Source organism: Ornithorhynchus anatinus, chromosome 19 (genome assembly GCF_004115215.2).
Source record: "Ornithorhynchus anatinus isolate Pmale09 chromosome 19, mOrnAna1.pri.v4, whole genome shotgun sequence".
Lineage (NCBI taxonomy): Eukaryota > Metazoa > Chordata > Mammalia > Monotremata > Ornithorhynchidae > Ornithorhynchus > Ornithorhynchus anatinus.
In genome coordinates this window covers 904,047-910,046 of record NC_041746.1, presented here as the reverse complement: position 1 = coordinate 910,046, position 6,000 = coordinate 904,047, and the positions used below count along the sequence as shown (strand labels likewise).

The 6,000-nt window shown below is 51.9% G+C and overlaps 1 long non-coding RNA gene across 1 annotated transcript; it reads right to left on the bottom strand.

Moving 5' to 3' along the window:
• Window positions 1-738: 738 nt before the first annotated feature.
• On the bottom strand, window positions 739-5,071 carry LOC114805622. Its single transcript, XR_005661136.1, has 3 exons — window positions 5,015-5,071; window positions 3,227-3,294; window positions 739-921 (listed from the first exon to the last, which is right to left on the bottom strand). It is a non-coding gene; the product is annotated as an uncharacterized LOC114805622 (long non-coding RNA).
• Window positions 5,072-6,000: the final 929 nt, after the last annotated feature.

The following is a 6,000-nucleotide window of genomic DNA, read 5'->3' as shown; positions in this document are numbered from 1 at the left end:
TTACCTCATCTCTAAAATGGGAATTAAGAACATGAGGCCCAGGTGGGACAGAGACTGTGTCCAACCTGATTAGCTGGCATCTACCCCAGCGCTTAGAACAGTGTTTGACACATAGTAAGTGTTTAATGCCACAATTATTACGATTAACCCAGGCATGCCGACTCCCAGTCCCTTGCTCTAACCACAGGCCACACTATGTCCTCTCGGAGACTTTTCCCAGCCCGGAGGGTCCCCGTGCGTTCCCCGGAGAGAACAGGCAGAGGGGAAAGGAGGTGCAAGTTTTAGGATAAAATGTCATGCCCCCGGTATTCAGAGAAGGCCATCCACGGGCTTCAGGTTGGCCCACCTGTTCTCCCCCTCTTAACCATCAGCTCTCTTCTCTCACTACTCCTCAGCTCACACTCTGCTTCTCCCAAACTCTCCAGCTCACTGTACCTCTCAAACCCCCTACCACGCTCTTCCCCCTTCCTGGATTTCCCCCTCCCTCCCCAGACTGTCAGACCACAGTTCTCCCCATCTTGAGCCCTCCTGGTCAGTGGTATTTGAGCATTTACTGGAGGTCTCCAGCACCAAAATAAGCACACGGTAAAGGCCCACTTCCCCCAGGAAGCTCTCCCCGATTAACTCTGCTGTCACAAGTCACGCGATCGTCAACCATAGCCCCTCTGTGTTATGTTCCCATCTGCAGCGCACGGTGGGCGGTCAACAAACTCCAGCGATCAGACTGGACACTCCTAATCCACATCGATCGATCGATTGCCTGCACACAAATCTGCCGCCCCCTGGAACTTATTAGTTCTAGAGAGCTGTGGCTCTAAAAAAGCCCAGATTGTCCTTAACCCAGCCGACGCTGGAAGCCCTCTTCACGTTCAGTTGCAAGTCTCTCCTCCTCCTTGATCACGGCACGGTCTCCTCCATTTTCTTAAAAGGGGGAAAGCAGGAGAGGTAGCGGGGAAATGTCAGCAGAGTGCTCGCTCTAATTTACAGGTGATGACTCATTTCGATTTGGAAGTTGGGAGACAGGGGAGAGGGAGAAAGGGAGGGAGAGAGAAAAGCCAGTTGGCTTGATCAGCAGCCCGACCGCCTCCAGTTTACTCTCTTGCGCTGCACGGCAAACACGAGGGGCAGAAACCTCCTGCCAGGAAAGAACAGCACAAAACCTGACTCTGAATCACCATCGCCAAAGAGCTGCCAAGGGCCTGGCCCCCGGCCCCCGTTCTGTTAATAATAATAATAATAATGTTGGTATTTGTTAAGCACTTACTATGCGCAGAGCACTGTTCTAAGCGCTGGGGGAGATACGGGGTCATCGGGTTGTCCCACGTGAGGCTCACCGTCTTCATCCCCATTTGACAGGTGAGGTCACTGAGGCACCGAGAGTGAAGTGACTTGCCCACAGTCACACAGCTGACCAGTGGCGGAGCCGGGATTCGAACCCAGGACCTCTGACTCCAAAGCCCGTGCTCTTTCCACTGAGCCACGCTGTTGACGGGGACAGGTGCCCCAGTGGCTTGCCTAGGGGTGCCAGGGGCAACCAAGGAGGAGAGTTGTCTTATTAGAAGCACGCCTCCTCCATGAGGCCTTCCTTAAGCCCTCATTTCCCCATCTCCCACTCCCTTTGGCATCACACTCGCAGTGAGCCCGTCACTGGGCAGGGATCGTCTCTATCTGTTGCCGAATTGTACATTCCAAGCGCTTAGTACATAGTAATAATAGTAATGTTGGTATTTAAGTGCTTACTCTGTGCAGAGCACTGTTCTAAGCACTGGGGTGGATAGAGGGGAATCAGGCCGTCCCACGTGAGGCTCACAGTCTTCATCCCCATTTTACAGATGGGGTAACTGAGGCACAGAGAAGTGAAGTGGCTTGCCCACAGTCACCCAGCTGACAAGTGGCAGAGTTGGGATTCGAACCCATGACCTCTGACTCCCAAGCCCGGGCTCTTTCCACTGAGCCATAGTAAGCGCTCAATAAATACTAATGAATTAATTTGATTTGCTCCCTTTTTTCACCCCTCCCTCAGGCTCACAGCGATTATGTATGTGCCCGTAATTTATTTATTTGTATTAATATCTGTCTCCCCCTCTAGACTGTAAACTTGCTGTGAACAGGGGACGGGGCTACCAACTCTGTTATGCTGTGCTCTCCACAAAGCATTTAGTACAGTGTTCTAAGCACACAGTAGGCGCTCAATGAATTCGACTGACTGATGGTCTGTCTCCTACAGTGATGGGTATTGTGGTGTGAGAGCATCGTGGCTTAGTGGATAGAGCCCGGGCTTGGGAATCAGAAAGACCTAGGTTCTAATTCCGGCTCTGCCACTTGTCTGCTCTGTGACCTTGGGCAAGTCACCTCACTTTGTGGGCCTCAGTTCCCTCATCTGTAAAATGGGGATTAAGACTGTGAGCCCCAAGTGGCAGAGGGACTGTGTCCAACCTGATTAGCTTGTATTCATTCATTCATTCAATAGTATTTATTGAGCACTTACTATGTGCAGAGCACTGTACTAAGCGCTTGGAATGGACAATTTGGCAACAGATAGAGACAATCCTCTCCCAATAATGGGCTCGCAGTCTAATCGGGGGAGACAGAAGGCAGAGCAAAACAGAACGAAACAAAAACAAGACAACATTATCACGATGAATAGAATCAAAGGGATGTACAGCTCATTAACAAAATAAATAGGGTGATAAAATCTACCCCAGCACTTAGAACAGTGCCTGAAACATTAATTCAATGGTACTTATTGAGTGCTTACTGTGTGCGGAGCACTGTACTAAGCGCTTGGAAAATACAATACTGCAATAACAATAGTAAGCACTTAATACCAGTAGTGGTATTTGTTAAGAGAAGCAACATGATATAAAGCACAGGCCTGGGAGCCAGAAGGTCATGGGTTCTAATCCCGGCTCTGCCACTTGTCTGCTGGGTGACCTGGGGCAAGTCACTTCACTGGGCCTCAGTTCCCTCACCTGTAAAATGGGGGTTGTGACTGGGAGCCCCACGTGGGACAGGGACTGTGTGAACCCCATCTGCTTGTATCCACCGCAGCGCTTAATATGGTGCCTTCCACATAGTAATCACTTAAGAAATACCATAATTATTATTATTATTATTAAGCAGGCAAGTGGGGGAGCTGGAATTAGAATGCAGGTCCTATGTCTCCCAGGCCCGGACTCTTTCCCAGTTCCGACTTCCCCATGTCAACCCCATCCTCCCTTCTCACCTCTGCAATCTCTTCTTTCTGCAGAGGAGCGGTCGGTGCGGTCTTCCTTCCACAGAGTCTGCTGACATCTATTGGGTGTAGGCAAAATTATGTCCAGCCCCAACAGCCCCAGTCCCGAGGATGGGGGGGAGATTCATTCTGATCCAACCTAATGAGGGTCCATTCATTTTGTCCAATACCCTAATAATGGTGGTATTTGTTAAGCACTTATTATAATAATAATAATAATAATGGCATTTAAGCGCTATGTGTCAAGCACTCTTCTAAGCGCTGGGGTAGATACAGAGTAATCAGGTTGTCCCACTTGGAGCTCACCGTCTTTATCCCCATTTTACAGGTAACTGAGGCACAGAAAAGTGATTTGCCCAAGGTCACACAGCAGGCAAGTGGCGAAGCAGGGATTAGAACCCATGTCCTCTGACTCCCAAGCCCGCGCTCTTAATAATAATGATAGTGTTTGTTAAGCATTTCATAAGTACTGTTCTAAGTGCGGGGGTAGAAGCGAGGTAATCAGGTTGTCCCACGTGGGGCTCTCAGTCTTTATCCCCATTTTAAAAATGAGAGAACTGAGGCCCAGAGAGGTGAAGTGACTTGTCCACAGTCACACAGCAGACAAGTGGCTCTTGTCACTAGGCCACGACAATTCAGTACAGCACGTGGCGCATAGTGAGTGCTGCTCCCCCCCGCCCCCTGCTCTTCCCCCTTCCCCTCTGCACTGTGCTCATTTATATCTATTATGTATTATCCTATTTATTTTGTTAATGAGGTGTATATCTCCTTGGTTCTTTGTGTCTTGATGATGTTTTGTTTTTGTCTTGTTCTCTTTTGCTCTGCTTTCTCCCCCGTTTAGACTGTGAGCCCATCATTGGGCAGGGATGGTCTCTCTCTGTTGCCGAATTGTCCATTCCAAGCGCTTGGTACAGTGCTCTGCACATAGAGCTCAATAAATCCTATTGAATGAATAACAATAATGATGGTATTTGTTAAGCAGTTATGTGCCAAGCCCTGTTCTAAGCACAGGGGTAGGTGGTCATGGGTTCGAATCCCAGTTCTGCCACTTGTCAGCTGTGTGACTGTGGGCAAGTCACTTCACTGGGCCTCAGTTCCCTCATCTGTAAAATGGGGAATAAGACTGTGAGCAAGTCACTTCACTTCGCTGGGCCTCAGTTCCCTATCTCTCAACTGGGGATGAAGCCTGTGAGCTTCACGTGGGACAACTTGATGACCCTGTATCTATCCCAGCGCTTAGAAAAGTGCTCGGCACATAGTAAGCGCTTAAATACCCACATTATTATTTGGGCGAGTCACTTCACTTCTCTGGGCCTCAGTGACCTCATCTGTCAAATGGGGATGAAGACTGTAAGGCTCACGTGGGACCACCTGATGACCCTGTATCTCCCCCAGCGCTTAGAACAGTGCTCTGCACATAGTAAGCGCTTAACAAATACCCACATTATTATTATTAGGGGGTCATCAGGTCATCCCCCGTGGGGGCCCGGGTCTCCCCTTTTCCAGAGGAGGGCACTGAGGCCCAGAGAGGCGAGGCGACTTGACCAAAGTCAGGCGGCCGCCCCTCGGCTTCCCATAGGCCTCCGCGCGCCGGCGAGGGCGGTGACCAGGACTGGCCAAAGGCCCCAAGGGACCGGGACCCCATGGAACGCTTGTTCATTCCAAGCGCTTAGTACAGTGCTCTGCACATAGTAAGCGCTCGATAAATACTACTGAATGAATGAATGCCAGGGGCCGGGGAAGGAAAAGGAGGGAGGGTGTCGGGGCGGGGAAAAGCACCCGACGGGCCGGCCTCATCTCAGGCCCGCCATTCCGCCTCGCGAGCCCCGCCCCTTTGGAGCGAGCGCGCGGCAGAACCCCCCCCCGCCCCTTGTGGGAGGGGGGGGCGCGCGCCGAAAGGCCCCCTCCCCATTGGCTCGCGCGCCGACAGGCCTCCCGCCCCATTGGCTCGCGCGTCGACAGGCCCCGCCCCTTGGGAGCGCGCGTGCCAACAGGCCCCGCCCCTTAGGAGCGCGCGGACAGGCCCCCGCCCCATTGGCTCGAGCGCCGACAGGCCCCGCCCCTTGGGAGCGCGCGCGGACAGGCCCCCGCCCTCTGGGGCCCCGCCCCTTAGAGGGGGCGCGCGCCGACAGGCCTCCCCCCATTGGCTCGCGCGCCGACAGGCCCCGCCCCTTTGGAGCAGCGCGCGGACGGGTCCCCACCCAACAAGCCCCGCCCACCCACCCCCATTAATGGCGGAGGAGAATTAGAACCCATGACCTTCTGACAACCGGGCCTGTGCGCTATCCACTCCACCATGCTGCTTCTCCTACTTGTCTGCTGTATGACCTTGGCGAAGTCACTTCACTTCTCTGGGCCTCAGTTTCCCCTTCTGCAAAATGGGGATTAAGAGTGTGAACCCATATGGGACACGGACTGTGTCCAATCTGATTGCTTGTAACTATCCCAGAGTTTGGGACAGTGCCTGATGTAATAAACGTTTAACAAATACTATTAAAATACAAAACAAAAATGAATTTTCCAAAGACTCCTACCCATTAACAAATACCACTAAAAAAAAAAGGAAAGTGAGTTTTCCTAGCACTTCTATCCTCTGAGCATTCCCGACCTTGTCCCTAAGCTAGAGCTTCATTTCTCCCTTCTCTGCAGATCTCACGCTTTTTCGATTGATATTTTCCTTGGACACTGATGGATTCGCTCCTCTCGTTCCTGCCTCCCGTCCACTGGGAACCTACAACATTTCTATCAAGGGACCCCGACCCCTC